This window comes from Hemibagrus wyckioides, linkage group LG24, assembly GCF_019097595.1.
Source record: "Hemibagrus wyckioides isolate EC202008001 linkage group LG24, SWU_Hwy_1.0, whole genome shotgun sequence".
NCBI lineage: Eukaryota > Metazoa > Chordata > Actinopteri > Siluriformes > Bagridae > Hemibagrus > Hemibagrus wyckioides.
Genome location: NC_080733.1, coordinates 8,471,734 through 8,487,595, shown reverse-complemented (window position 1 = coordinate 8,487,595; position 15,862 = coordinate 8,471,734). Strand labels below are relative to the sequence as shown.

Below are 15,862 nucleotides of genomic sequence, written 5' to 3'. Positions count from 1 at the left end.
ATGATCAATAAATGTTTATCATATATAGCCTACTGTCTTAGCCTAGTTTGTGCTAAAACATAATAGATTACTATTTCTGGGTAGTTTTTTCTACTTTTAAAAATTTACTTGAAATGAAAGTTTGAACTAAAAGTATTTCTACCTAATGATCCAAAAATCCTATATATGCATGCAAATAGAAGCACAGCAATCTGTTGTTTAAGCCGAGGAAAAAAAAGTTTAAGGAAAAATTCTCAACCTGCTATGTGCACGTGTCCATTTTTCCATGTCGACAATCAGAGAATTAACACGTCTTTCAAAGCACTAAATCATGGACAGGTCTGGAAGAATGTTTTATACTTTTTTTTAGTGAACACGTGTCAATGCATTCATCACTGCATTTGTCAGTACATTTGGGAATGAGGAAAAGACACGATTTCAGTCAAAAAAAAAACTGATCATATTGTGGGAAAGGTACATTTAACTAACCAGATTGTAGACATTTATAGGCAAAGTGACTGTATTTACTACTGTGTTTGTTTCTTCAGGATGATTATGGCAGGGAGTGGACAAGAGGAAGCTGTAAAAGAGGCTTAAAAACTTTGGCATAATACTTAACATTTCTAAAGTTGAATATTACAAGTAGAAATAAAAACTATTTTGGCTCTTGTTCAAAATTTTGCAAGCTGAATGTATAACTGTTTCTATAGAGATTTGAACAACAGGTCTATGTAAAATACCAACAACGCTAATGTACTAAGCTTTAGTGATTTATTGCTGCTAAATATCTGTGCTTCAAGTGCCCAGAATTACTGTATTTAATCTTCTGGGACAGAATAGATAAGTATTTCCATATAGTTTATGATGACAGTCATGGATTTCATAAGAAATGAAGTCAAGTCAAGAAGTGGTCCAAGGAAGGAACAGTGGTGAACCAGCGACAGGGTCATGGGCAGCCAAGACTCATTGATGCACATGGGGAGAGAAGGCTGGCCCGTGTGCATGAGGGGTCAGGGCTGTTTTGGCAGCAAAAGGGGAGACCAATACAATATTAGACAGGTGGTCATAATGTTATGCCTGGTGGGTGTAATGTGTTATACTGTACAATGTGCAAAATAGGAGAACTGTAAACAAAGAGGATTCTTGTAGACATAGACACTCCTGTATAACAGAAGTTGGTGGCAGTCTGAAATGTGCAAAAAATCAGCATGTAAACAGTTATAATATGTCATAGCTTTTGGGGCTCTACTTTGTGTTTCAACATCTCTTCATTTCACCATAGATCTTCTCTGGCACTCATACTCTCACTCCTGAAAGACAGGGTGAAAAAGGCTAATATTTAAACAATTTTATATATATATATATATATATATATATATATTTTTTTTTTTTTTTTTTTTTTTTTTAATTGTTTTTTTTTATTGTTTATCTTTGTAATGGACATTATCACAAAATGGCTTTACAGAACTCAGGATGTAAAAAGGTATAGATTTTTCCCCAAATGAGCAAGCCAGAGGGGACTGTGGTCAGGAAAAAACTCCGACATGACATTAGGATTAAAAATGGATAAAAATAACAAATAATTTTTTAAATTGTCTACAGAAAATGATCATGTCACATAAATGGCCCATGAACCGTGCTCCTCAAAAATAATGCAAGGTATGTCAATAAATACATAAAGCCAAAAACGTTTTAAGATTGTGTGATACTGTATATTGTATTAATAAAAATTCATTATTAATTATATTGTATTAATAAGTAGCAATTATGCAACTACATACTGTATATTCTGTTCCTACAAGAAACTATAAACATTTAAAGACATGTTTCAGATGCTATAAATGAGAGCTGACACTGAAAATGAATGAAAATAAAATAAAGGGAAATCCTTCGTCATACTTCATTTCTGTAAGAGAGATATTTGCACAAACAGCATCAGGCCTTACTGACCAACAACATAAAGCAAATAGAGTCATTGTGGTATGAGAGTAAGATTTATTTTTGTTCTAACGTTGAAACAAACATTCAAAACCACGCTGCACTATCAGTTTCAGAATGACTGCTTCACAGGGTTTAGTAATGATGTGGAAGTGGGTTTACACTTGTGGTAAACCTCTTACATATTTCTTTGGGTCACACACTACTTTAATTTCAGCTTTGATGAGTATAATCCATCCACCATCTATGTTCTGTATCACTTATCCAACAAAGAGAACCTGAAGTCTATCCCAGAGGACTCGGGGCACAGGGCAGGAGACACCCCGGACGGGGTGCCAATAATAAGCATTATATTTTTGTCCAGCATTTTTGGTACAATTATTGGCTGACATTCATGTAGAAGACTTTACATTCTGTAGCGATTTATTATTTAGGATATTTATTTAACACAGCTATACCGAAGTACATCACTATGCTTAACACATGCTCTGCTCTTGTTAATACTGTTTTACAAGAAACTACACTATATTGCCAAAAGTCTTGGGACATCTGCCTTTACATGCACATGAATGTAATATGGGGTTTCCCCGCCCTTTGCAGCTATAACAGCTTCAACTCTTCTGGGAAGCCTTTCCACAAGGTTTAGCAGTGTGTTTATGGGAATTTTTGACCATTCCTCTTGAAGCACATTTGTGAGGTCAGGCGCTGATGTTGGACGAGAAGGCCTGGTTTGCAGTCTCCGCTCTAATTCATCCCAAAGGTGTTCTATCAGGTTGAGGTCAGGACTCTGTGAAGTTCCTCCACACCAAACTCTCTCATCCATGTCTTTATGGACCTTGCTTTGTGCACTGGTGTGCAGTGATGTTTGAACATGAAGGGGTCATCCTCAAAATGCTCCCAAAAAGCTGCAAGCATGAAATTGGTATGCTGAAGCATTAAGAGTTTATTTCACTAGAACTAAGGGGTCAAGCCCAACCCCTGAAAAACAACACCTGAATTCAATAATATGGAGCGGTGTCCCAAAACTTTTGGCAATATAGTGTACATCCAAACTTAAAAACCATAAATCAAGTTATGAATGAACACAAAATCTACATGTCTCTTTTTTACTAGAAACTCAATTGTTAGGAATTTTATGAGGCATCTCCTTGGTAGTGTTTGGTCATGCAAAATTACAGCGTAGCAAAGCCACAGAACAAAAGTATGAAAGGGCTGTGCTGCCTTGCAAGGAAAAAAAGTCATGATCATCTCATTATAAAAAGAAAACATCTCACTGCAATAAGAAAAAGATCACAGAGAGAAAACAGACACCGGAGCATCACACAGCCTCCTTACCCAGTATCAGTGCCTGACCTCATTAATGCTCTGGTGGCTGAATGGGCAATTTCTCCACAGCTACACTCCAAACTCTGGTGGAAAGAGTGAGCAGAAATATAGATATTATTATAAAGGGAGACTTAATCTTGAATGAGTTGTTCAAAAAAGCACATACGGTCAGGTGTCCACAAACTTTTGGTCACATAGCATATGCTGTGACCTTTTCACCATATATGAAGATGATCCTTAGGAGACATTTCACACTGGATCAGCTAGGATCGGCTAGTGGGTTGACATTAGTTAGACAATATCTGTTTGGGTGTTTATTACTGTTAAGTATTTTCATATGTTTTGAAGTTGTGCATGTGTGATGAAGTCATTCTCTAGTATTCGTAAATACACTAGAGTGGCGTACACAGATTTATTGGGTCACTTTTTGAATTGCCAATTTATTTTAGCATTCTTAACATTAATAAAACAAATAACCCAAAAAATGATGCATTTCTGAAATCCTTTGGGTGTTGACTATACACATGAAAAAAATGTTGATCATATTCTGAAAAAGCACGGCTTACCCTGTTATCAAGACTGACTATAAAACATTTTTATTGACATGTTTGGGGAATTTTCCCTGGTTCATACTATTACTTTCATTTAGAAGGATCTGTTCAAAACATCAATAATGGCATGAATAATTCATATTTCATTACTTTTTCTAAAATCTTATCCAGACTCATCAACATGTTCCAAAATTGTGAATACAACAGACTAAGCAAAATGTGCTGAAAATTAAGATGTTGGCCTTAGTTATATTTTGCAATTCATTAATTCATTATAATGGTAACAGGGTTTACGGAATCTTATGGTTAATTCATGTTTTCCAAAATTCAGTAATAAGAGAAAAGTAATAGTCACAAAAGAAATCCACCACTGAATGCTAAGTAACGATTTATATCCTGCAATAGCAGTATAACAGGATTTAAAAAAGCATCTAAATTTTAGTCTATAAAATATTACAGGCACTACAGGCAGTAAAAAAAAAAACCTTTAAACTAAGCAATGGATAATGTTCAATATACACCAATCAGGCATAACATTATGAACAGTGACAGGTGAAGTGAATAACACTGATGATCTCCTCATCATGGCACCTGTTAGTGGGTGGGATATATTAGGCAGCAAGTCAACATTTTGTCCTCAAAGTTGATGTGTTAGAAGCAGGAAAAATGGGCAAGTGTAAGGATTTGAGAGAGTTTGACAAGGACCAAATTGTGATGGCTAGACAACTGGATCAGAGCATCTCCAAAATTGCAGCTCTTGTGGGGTGTTCCCGGTCTGCAGTGGTCAGTATCTATCAAAAGTGCTCCAAGGAAGGAACAGTGGTGAACCGGAGACAGGGTCATGGGCGGCCAAGGTTCACTGATGCACGTGGGGAGCGAAGGCTGAAGGTGGTGTGATCTGATCCAACAGACGAGCTACTGTTGCTCAAATTGCTGAAGAAGTTAATGCTGGTTCTGATAGAAAGGTGTCAGAATACACAGTGCATGATGGGTCAAGGCTGTTTTGGCAGCAAAAGGGGGACCAACACAATATTAAGCAGGTGTTCATAATGTTATGTCTGATCGGTGTATATCTCAGTCTACCTTATCCCCCTGCTTCTTAAGATGCTTCATAAAAACACAGTTCAATGGACATAAAATCCAACAATGCATCATATTTGTGTATGCATCATTTAAATCCCTAAGTCTGTCCCATTTAACCTTATTTTATTAAAATAATGCATATTAAGTACTCAATCAGCATAAATGTGTAATACACAAGTTATACAATTATGCAATACATGCCATTTTTGCTGCCTCAAGGTTTTTCAGATTTCTTTTCCTGCCTTATGAGTGAAAGTCTGAACTTTTTGTTACTGATCCCCTGCAAGTGGAAATGCCTGAAAGAAATCATAAGACTTGTGACCTCATATAAGAAGACACTGACCACACCCCCTGTATGATGTAACATCACCTAAGTCGTGTTGTCTCTTTCAGGCACTTCCTCTGCAGGGTCTCCGTTACAAAAGTTCTGACTTTTATTTCACACACAAGAAGCTAAATGCTGTACAAGCTTAACCGTCCCAGTTTACCTAATGTCCCAGTATACCCGAATCCACCATACCTCGGGAGCTTCTGCAGACAACGACTGTAAAATACAATCGTTTCGAGTGAACCGGAAACGCAGGAGCCATACTGAAATGTTTGCGCAGTAAGCAAATTAATCCAAATCTTTTGTGCGAGATGCTGCGCTGCTCCACGGTGCCTCTAGGGGGCGCAGTGCACTGTTCACAAACCCTAATGAAGATTCAAATAAGGACAACCCAGACTTGATTCCTTAAAGATCATTTTCTATAGAAAAGAAATCTATACATTATTATTATTATTATTATTATTATTATTATTATTATTATTATTATTATACCAAAAATGCCAGGATTTAGGTCATTTAATATGCAATCAGCAAAACCAATCATTAAAAAAATTTACAGTAAATATGCTGTATTAATCAGGTGTACACATTAATATAATGAATGACTATTAAAGCCGAGAATACCTTCATTCACCGCTTTCCAAAAACAAGCTCAGAAAATAATCATGGCAGTTTATTAAAAAAAAAAAAAAATTAGGTCAATAAGAGACAATGATGAGCGCATTGTTATCTATTTAGGGAAACACAAACAAGACTATTATCGTCAGTAAAATGCGATCTAGCTCTAATCATTCTTAATCAAAGCTACCATTTGAAATTAGCCAGATTAATTAATAAATTAGCCCACGAGCCTCGTCGCCAATTATGCGCGTCTTAATTTAATATGGCGACAATACTAGTAATAATGTAGGATGTCGGAGACCTGTGTACAGTTCTAATATTTCTGTTCCAGCACAGGAGAAGAGCCTTTGCAAAGTTCAACATCATCTAACGGTCCACTGTAACGGGATGATGATTATTAGACGCGTGTTTATTTAAGTGCGATCGTCTCGGGCATCGTTTTAAAAACGTTCAGGTTTAATCGCCTCAGCGGAGCAGCAATGCGATCCCACCGCCCGGCCTGCTGGAATGAAGAGGGAGTTAATATGGCTGTCCACAGTTCATCTGCCAGTGTAGTAGTAAGCTCGCCCTGCGCCGCTGACACGACGCGCATAACAAACCCGTGGAGTTCGCAGCGTTTCGGAGCTGCTTGTCCCCTCCCCTCCAGACACAGACAACAACATTCACGATAATAGGGGCGCGTCTCCGACACCGCCGCCGACCAATAAGCCGCGTGTCTGGGCAGAGAGCGAGCGGCCGAGCGCACGCCGAGGCCCAATCAGCGCTTTTGTGTTCACTGCCGGCGCCGGGGACTGCACGGGAAAGAGGTGCCGCAGCGCTTCAGGATCGGAGAGCGAGCCCGGAGCCAGAGCAACCTGAGGCGGTGAAGGCGAGTCAGGTGAGTCCGCGGCTCCAGTCGCGGCCTAGCCGGGCTCGGACGAGATTTTTTGAATATGCAGCGGCGGGGTTTTGAAGCGTCAGGATACACGGGCTAAAGCCAAATATATCCCTTACAACGATAAACTGTTTTTTTTTAAAAGCCCACACTGAATAGCATTTAGAACAATAGCTTTCAAACAGTTTAAAGTGGCTTCGCTAATACTATTTAAAATCATCTCAGATTTTGTTTGGCGCACAGAGAAGCCCGAGTGTGGCTCCCGATAGGCAGCTTTTTATATAAAACAGCGGCGTGGAATAAATCCATCTGTACCATTTTGACAGATTGCAACATTATTATTTTTTTGCGTCTGGAAAGCCGTTTCATTGTTTCATCTCGAGTCTCAGGGGGTTAAGGCAGATCGGCGGAGAAAGCCGAAGCGTCCTAGGCGAGAGAGAAAAGCTAAGAGTTCATCAGTGCAGCGCGACGCAATAAAATAACCCCTTCACTGGTCAGTGCTGTAATTTATCCGCGATTTGTATTAGATACAGTTTGTTCATGCCGAGCTTTTAGTCGTGCTGCTCAGAGAGCTGGGCATATGGGTGAAGTGTGGCGAGGGCACACGGAAGCGTACGGTGAGAGCTGATGTGTGTATGATTTGGAGGAGGAGGAGGGGGGAGAGAGCAGATCCGAAAATGCATCAGCCATTTACGTAAGTGAGGACGCTGTCTCACTCTCAACTTGCTCCATATGCACGCAAATGGCTGCCCAGCAGCACCCTGACAGGCGTGAGGCAGTCTTCAAAATGAATTCCGGCGCAAATGCACGTATTGATCACCACCAAAACAAGAGGCACTGACAAACGGCTAGAGATGACTTTCGGGAAGAAAGTCTGATCAATAATATATGTTTTTATTTTTTTTATTTTTTTTTCCCTCTATCATTGCAGACAGCACCAAAAAGTGAGAGGCGTCTGATTTTTCTATAGTCTTTATTCTCCTCTCTACAATCTGTTACTAATCTAATCATGGCCTGACTTTTTAGAGGTTTTAAAAGCTCATTTGTTTGCTGAACTTGCAGTATTTTCTTTTTCTAGCATTCAGCAAAATGATCTAAAAGAAAAAGGTCTAAGATTGTATATTTACAGAAATCATTTTGTTCATTAAGGTTAATCCAGGTTGTAGAAAAACTACTGATTGTTTCAGAACATGCTGAGTAGCCCTTTATCACTTTTTATTTTTTATAACCAGCGCCTTTTCATCGTAGGACATTTGTGTTGCTTGTGCATTTTTAAAAATAAATAAATAAATAACTAGACCCATTGTTTTCCAGGAATATTTTTAGATTTGCACTCTGTTTCTGACATTTTATAATAGCACTGAATGACTGTTTTTGTCATAACCATTCGTAAAATGAACTACAACAATACAGGATCTTTCGAGCGTGAAAGACCCTGTTTTTTCCATCTTCCACGGCCGATACCCGAAACCAGACCGATTCCGAGATCTTCTAACTTCCTGCAGTCTTCTCTTGCCCAATTATGTGAAACGTCAGACGCACGATCCCGAGCGTTCCTGATAATAAAATATACCACTGGATCGAATGAGAAACCGTCAAATCCATCCAATGCCAATCCAGCGTTACTGTATCTGCATCACATATAGCCTTCCTTTTACTCATAGGAAAGCAAGTTGTGGAATTATTCCACTACTACTTCTACAGTTTCCTCTATAGTAGCCTGTTTAGATCTGGTATTTTTTTCTGTCTTCCTTCATAAACAGAATCCAACCCCTTAGCAGCCCTGGTGCGTGTGAGTCATCTGATTTTTGTTCATATCTGCTGAAGTTGAGTGGGTTGTCCATCTCACCACCCCATCATCTGCAACTCAAATACATGACTATCGTATTGTGTCCATGTCAAACGGGAGCCGATTTGTTGTTTTCTCGCTCGGCTCATTTTAATAGCAACCACTGCACACTGTGAGGGCACCCCACTAGTATTACATCCTCAGGAGGGGTCCAAACAACGTTCTTATTGACTGTTGTGCTCAGAGACGTTTAGTTTGGACTGTTTTCTTCCTCTCCATTCTCTCCAGATGCAAGATAGAAAAGCAGAGCAGTATTTGTTTCTTTTCTGTCTACTTTTTTAAGCTATTCATCACTTCAGTCAACGCACCCCAGCTTGTGGTCACAGCCTGTGAAAGGATTTCATGCAGTGTGCACTCTTTAATTTCCACGGTGCATGGTTGCCGTATCTCGAGCGACTGCCTGCTGTAGCTAAACCCACGAGATCTGCGTTACGTGTCGCCAGGTGATTAGATGGAATGCACCGTGCTGGGGTACGACTCTGTGGGCTGCCTAATTTTTATCAACATAAATTTCACGACTGATGCATCCCACTGTAAAAGTGATCTTTCTACCAGATGTCGTGGTGGTGCAGCTCCGTTCAGCACTTTCTAAAGATAATTCACCTCTCATGTCTGATGCGAGCGTATCGGTACAATATCCGAATCAGATGAGATCGAATGCTCATTATTTGCTTTCTAAATAAGCCGTTATTTGTCAAGTTAACGCGTCCACGTAATTCTGCTCCCTGCTGATGTAACACACTAGAAATAGACTGCATTTTGAACCACTCTGGAGACTTGGCCTCCAAGCACAGACACTTGTCCTGGCTGAATCGTCAGAAAAGGCAGTGTTTAGAGTGAGTCGTGTCCCATTGGCAAAGATCGCTAGTAGACGCAACAATGTGACTTGGACCATAAATATGCATCGGTAGATTTATAACTGTGACAAATGACCAATTGCACCAAGTTATGAAAATAAACCAAGTTATTTCTGAAAAGTAAGAACAGGACTTGCTGACCAAATTTTCATCGAAATTTTTTTTAAAGCTTCTTATATATAAAGCTTTCATTCATTAGTGTATCAGTTTTGTGCTTAAAGGAAATATGCACTTTGGAAGACTTGCATATCTCTATTATTAGAATGTGCGCTTCAGATTGGTTGTATAATAAAACTGGACCTTTTTTGTTCTTGTTTAAACCTCTTTTACCAACATGTTGATTTATTTTCGTTTGGGTTAACTGGTAACATTACCAGCAGTGGCGATCGAAAGACTAACTGCTGATCACATCATCTTTACCTACTGTCTAACTCATTATTCGTATCTATTTCTCTATCCTCAAGAAAGCGATGCATCAGATGAACAGCTTAGTCCTTTAGTGTGTCCAGCTGTCAGCTCATCTACCGTACACTTAAACAGAATGTTCCTAAGCGTCAACTTTCCTGCTAATATCGCAGCCAATAGCATCATGCTTGTCAGCTCGTAGATCTCGAACTAGCCGAGCCGAGACTCTGCCGCATTTGTCAGCATTGCATTCTCGATCCAGCGGATTTCTCATTAATATGATGTTCAGCATTGCAGAAAAAATGGTTTGATGAAAAAAGAAGCTCGTGCTGTTTTGTTTTGCGGCACTAACGGCGAAACCTGTCCGTTATCACTTACGTTTGAGGTTGTTGAAGAGTTTTCCCGTATTAAACCCAGTTGTAACCGCATTAGCGACGTCCCCCTGATGTCAGCGCAGCACTCAGCCACTCACTTCAAAAATACAGCAGCAGTCAAAGAATTAGCTTCACACTCACCAAACACATCACACATACTTCAACCTATTCAACATGTTTAATCAGTTTCAGGGTAGTTTGTTATTATTTTTCTCTTCAGGTTTGATTTGAGAGCTAAAAATCATTATGGATGAACTGCCTGCTTTGATTCGTTGGACTTTGATGAGCTGCTGTTCTCCGTCATTCAGAGGAGGCCTGTAGATTTTGACATCAGAGTAACGAACACGTCCTGGTGAATCTATAAGAAAAAGTGAAAAGCCGTTTCTATTCTTTTAACACTGCAACAAAAGGGCATGCTCATGTTTAATAGATCTTGTTGCTCATCCAAGAACTTTATAGTTGTTTCATTCACAGACACGCTGCATTATTCATTTGCTTTTGGGGTTTTAAACTTGTAGTTAATCCATTTACTTTATCCTTTTGTGCTGAAACTTTTTTCAAAGACTTGCCTAGCTGTATATAGGTCAAGTCTCAACATAAGGGGTGAAAAAAAACATGTATATGAATATGTGGACGACTTCAGGGTGCATAGATGACTGAGTGCAGAAGTTTGTATACCCTTAGGACAGACTGAAGAAGGTAAAGAAATGTATATGAACCAAGAAGACGTAGTGGGTTGACCTTCACAGAGCTCCAATTATTACAAAGAAGAAAAATAGCTAGTGTATGATACTGTATTAAATGGCAATTAAAAGTAATATCGGTTCACACTAATAGCTAGCACTCGATGCCTTGATGACCGCCTCGCTGTACGTTTTCAGTCACACCTCTGTCCTTCTATATTTCAACAACTAATTCTTCACTAATCGCCAATTTGTGATCCGAGCGTTCATAATCCTTTTAATTCGAACGTAAATTGTTTATTCGCATCTAGTAGCGAACATCATTAGCTCGTAATTAAGGAAAATTAGATAAAGTTTCTATCACCCGCAAACCCCGAAATGAAACTCTTTTGAGGGTGTGAAGCTTTGTCGATGGCTGCGTGTGTTGCTAATTGATGCTAATGAACACTTGTGAAGTCTAGCGATAAACAAGGATTTCGTTTTCCATAGCAGACTAAAACTAAAGTCAAGCGTGCAATCTCTTCCTGCTGGTTTGATTTGCCACCACGCAGCAGGTTGAATGCAGCAGAAATCTATAGTATCTGTTTCACACTGATGGAGATGAAGGTTGTCGCCTAGATTGCGAGCACATTTTTGCATACACGCTTGTTTACGCCCTGCCCCCATTTGCAAAAGCATCACCGTCTGATGCTGTAGGCTCTGTAATCTCACCCAAATATACACATTTGTGTGTTTACAGCAAATCCAGCGGTGTCCAATTACCATCTCTTTAGAAGTCTCTCTTCTTGCAGATCAGGAGTGGCAAAAACCACACACGGCGTCTTTGATGGATATGAAACCTGCTTCTGTGTCGTTTTTGAAGCAGCATTATGAAGCGTCTCGGGCTCCATGTTGGATATTCTAATGTATTCAAGATTTTATTAGTCACGTACACGGTTATATACAGTATACAACTTGCGGTGAAATGAAAACCCGACCTGCTCCTCCTTACACCGTGCATATAAATAAACTACATTTAGGAAGCTGAATTATGCATAGAAATAATATTAAAATAAAACAAAAAAAAGAATGCAGTTATGTACAGTACAGAATGAAAAGTGATGTACCAAATGCGCAGGCGTGTTTCATGCAGTAAAGAGTAAAAGTGTAGAAGGTCAGTGGAGTGACTGAGTCTTTATGGAGTCTTTTAGATTTTGTACTGAGTTGTCTGGAATCAAACCCGTCTGGGAAGCGGCATGTGGGCTGAAGCTTTCGTGGCTGTAGGATGATGCAGAATACAAACCATTGATGCACTTGACTGGGTTGTGTTGTTCTGTCGTATTGTGTTGTTGTACCCTTCTTGTTAACACCTGAATGAATGAAGTGGCCGAGCAAAGCAGGCCTCGTGTGAGCGTTTTTAAACCCCACACAGAAACAATCAAGCCGGATAAACGGCTCACTGTGAAGTTTAATTAGAGGGCCTTTCTGACATAAAAAGTAACAGGAAACATGCCTCGAAACCACGACGGAAGAAGACCTCCTAGATATGAGAAGTAGAACTGAAGATGCCTACAATAGTGACCCACAAGAAGTAGTGTAACAGGTTTACAGTCGTACAGTGTGGCATGAAGGGTTCCGAAATAACTAAAGTTTTAGGAGCTTTGTTGTTTATTTAAGTATGGGTTTGAGCATTAAAGCTTGAAACGCAGAATCAGCTGGCTGTACACTACAGATGACCATTAATGAAAACTTGATCCTGGAAGACATTTTTACGATACACAAAATACGCTCACCATTTTCAAGATTCTTTTATTCTCACTATACTAAGCACAACGAAATTAGAGCAGTGCTTCCAGTGCAGTTCACGTATAATTTGGTGCAAACTAAACTATTGTGTGTCAAATAATATAGAATGTAGAGTGCATCGTAATACGTATAACACCTGCTCACCTGCTTATACACACAGTCATCTCAGACAATGGTGTCCAGGTTGAACAGGTACAGGTCAAGAGCTTTTGTTAATGAACGTTCAAATAAAATGCTTTAAAAATAAAAACACCAGGCCTGGTCACCTCACCTGTGCACACCGTTTCCTCGAGAGGACTGTGTCAAGAGGACTGACCTGACTTCATAACCTCAGTGTTACCAGGAATGTTTTGCTAAAGATTGCTATAACAAGTTCCACTAGAAACTCAGTATATTAATTCCACTTTGTTAAAATGTATAGCAGGAAATCTCAGTGTATAAGAGTTAGAAGAGTATATGGAGTATTGGATTTGACAAAAAAACAGCAGTGAATGAGGCAGAAAATGACGGGGGTTTTTTTTTTTTATTTTACGAAGCAAGGTGTTTATCTGAGTTTGTTTCCCCTCGAACGTGTTTGTGCTGCTTCTTCCAAAACCACAAGCTTACAGTAAACCATATATCAGGTAATCTCATATACGGTCTATTAAGCAAACGTGCAGCCGGGTGACCTGGAAATCAGACTGCCACTCTGTGCAGTGATGCAAGCCACCATGTGATATTTATTTACCATCACACACAGGGGACCGGGCACAGACACATCTCAGAGCAAAATAGTGCTTAGGTGATGTTTGGAAGCCCACATACACGGCACCTTCTCATATCAAAGCTGCCTCTTGTCTGGTGTGTGTTTTTTCTTTTGTTTTTAAATAATATTTGTCAGCTTAGTTACTGAAATGCTGCGTTCACACATACAGCGGAGATCATTCATTTTTACGAGAGCTAACGACTTCCAAAAACATTAGCGACTGCGAGCGTTGGTGACTGGATGTGGGCGTGTCCAGTGGCCATTATGCAAATATGGAGCGAAGACGCACTGCTTCTCCTTCATCTCGTATGAAATGATGTCTACACAATGATGAATTTTATACACAAACACCAAATCTCCCGGCAGATTGTTTCATTTAGCGACAAGAAAACAGATTTTTTAAGCGGGGCGCTAGGTGTGCCACCCACTGCTAAACATTATTATTATGGCAACCAGTATTAGGAAAGCCTACTGGTGACTTCATAGTACAGCGACTGGAGACACAGTTTAAGGATGATTCTCCAAGCACAAATGTCTGTTTTCAAATGGAAAGAATGAGGCAGAATTTCCTGTAAACACCTTTATGACTCCTCTTATGTGTTAATAATTTTCTGTAAAATGAGCTGAATGCAGAAAGACACAGCTTGTCATCTTTGGCCCACACACACATCACCGCTGTATTAACTTATTAATCTTGCCAGCTGTTTTAACAATATGACTGTTCATTTATCAGGTCAGTAGTGTTTACTTCCACAGTAACTTTTCGTAAACATTCAGCTTCTTCACGCTTCACAGCAACAGAAAATTGACGTCACCTGGTTCTTGTTCCTCTAGTCTCATGACCCATATAATATTCCTGCGTGTGTCAGAAGTGCACAGCTGCTTGGTCTATGAACAAGAAGTAACTTTTTCTTCAGCTTTGATGGCAAGAACGCGGCTGGTCTGTGCTCAACTCTAAATGATCATGTCATAAAGCTCCACTGCTGACTATTTAAAAGTTCTTGCTCTTCTGGTGCCTCTATTTTGTGATCTGGGGCCCATTATGTAGGTTACACCATAATATTAATTTTCATAACGCGACCCCTATGGACTAATCCCACTGCTACTTCATCTTTTCTCCTCGCCCTGCCTGCATTTTACAGCGGTTCTGGGACACGTCATTACTTTGCCCTTTTACCCGTAGCGACTTCTCCAAGTTGGCACCTTCTCATCACCTCAGGCATCTTTCCCTGCACAAATCTGTCATCTTTGAGGCTCATTGACCTTTTCCATAAACTGTATTCCTGTTCTGAAGACGTCTGTCGTGCCAGTGGTACTGTCATACCGGCGGAATTTATGTTTTAGATGAACTGTTTCAGATCTGCGCACTGAGCTTTAGGAGTTAGGAGATTTAGGAGTTTTGGGTATACATCTAGACTCTTCTCTGTTCTGGCACCGAGGCGGAGGAACGAACTTTCCCCTAGATGTCCGTACAGCCGAGTCGCCGACTGTCTTCAAACGTCGGCTGAAGACCCACCTCTTCCTGAAACACTTAACCTAGCTCTTATTTTTTCCGTTTTTATGTATTATTTGTTGTATGTACATATTTTAGGCTAATGGTATTCTAAGTCTGTGACCTATTGAACCAGTGTTAATGCATTCATTGATAGCGACTGTAAAGCACTTTTAAAGTAGAATACTTGTCTTTTTAAAGGATAAGAGCGTCTGCCAAATGCCAGAAATGTAAATGTAGTAAATGAGTTGTTTTCACCTGTGCAGGTACAAGGAATTATTCCTGACCTGGGCTCTTACAGGATTTCATGGTGTAGTCAACACGTATGACCGGATGGTTACTTTTTCAAAAATATTTTCATCTATTCCATCATTGTATTTGGACCTTCTCCTAAACCTCATGTTTCTCAGTGTAGCGGATGTGATGCACTGAGAACTCTTTGGCTTTGCAATTTGTTACTGTTGTAAACACACTACATGTTTTTGTAACTCAATCATACACACCACATTTTAAAGAACAACACCGTGACCAGTAATAAAACACGCATCTATCTATCTATTTTTGTCTAAGCAGTGCTGCAACAAAATGCCACCCTAGATGGGTTTCTTCCTCTCTCTTTGGGATTTATTGTACAGACGAGATGTATAAAGAATTCGGAACGTTTTTCCCTAACATTTTTTGGGGTTTTTTAATGATCGATTACTACCACGATCGTGGAATACCAGGATATTTTTTAATTTATTTTTTTGACAAGGTTATCCTAGCGTGAAATTTTCCAAAGCGTATTCCTGACTGCTTTATTCTCTGCACAGCTGTACAGACTAATCCCGCCACTTGATCGTTTTATTTGAATGCCCGTATGGATGAGCTATTTTTAAGCTTTCTGGAAGGTGTAACTCAACCAAACTCGGCATATCCTCCCATGCAGTCCAGCTCTTTATTCTCGGCTTTCTGCTGGAGTGTGGAGCAAAC

At 39.6% G+C, this 15,862-nt stretch overlaps 1 protein-coding gene and 1 long non-coding RNA gene across 4 annotated transcripts in view; one reads left to right on the top strand and one right to left on the bottom strand.

Moving 5' to 3' along the window:
- Positions 1-1,986: 1,986 nt before the first annotated feature.
- On the bottom strand, positions 1,987-5,821 carry LOC131345277 (uncharacterized). Its single transcript, XR_009203465.1, has 3 exons — positions 5,398-5,821; positions 3,253-3,326; positions 1,987-2,822 (listed from the first exon to the last, which is right to left on the bottom strand). It is a non-coding gene; the product is annotated as an uncharacterized LOC131345277 (long non-coding RNA).
- A 662-nt stretch (positions 5,822-6,483) lies between these two features.
- The window catches only part of gatad2b (GATA zinc finger domain containing 2B), a 38,955-nt gene continuing 29,576 nt past the window's right edge, over positions 6,484-15,862 (top strand). For 2 of the 3 annotated variants that reach the window (XM_058377931.1, XM_058377930.1), the window contains exon 1: positions 6,484-6,703. The gene's annotated coding sequence lies outside the window, so the exon portion shown is untranslated. The remainder of the gene's footprint in view (positions 6,704-15,862) is intronic. The other variant, XM_058377929.1, reaches the window with a different exon arrangement.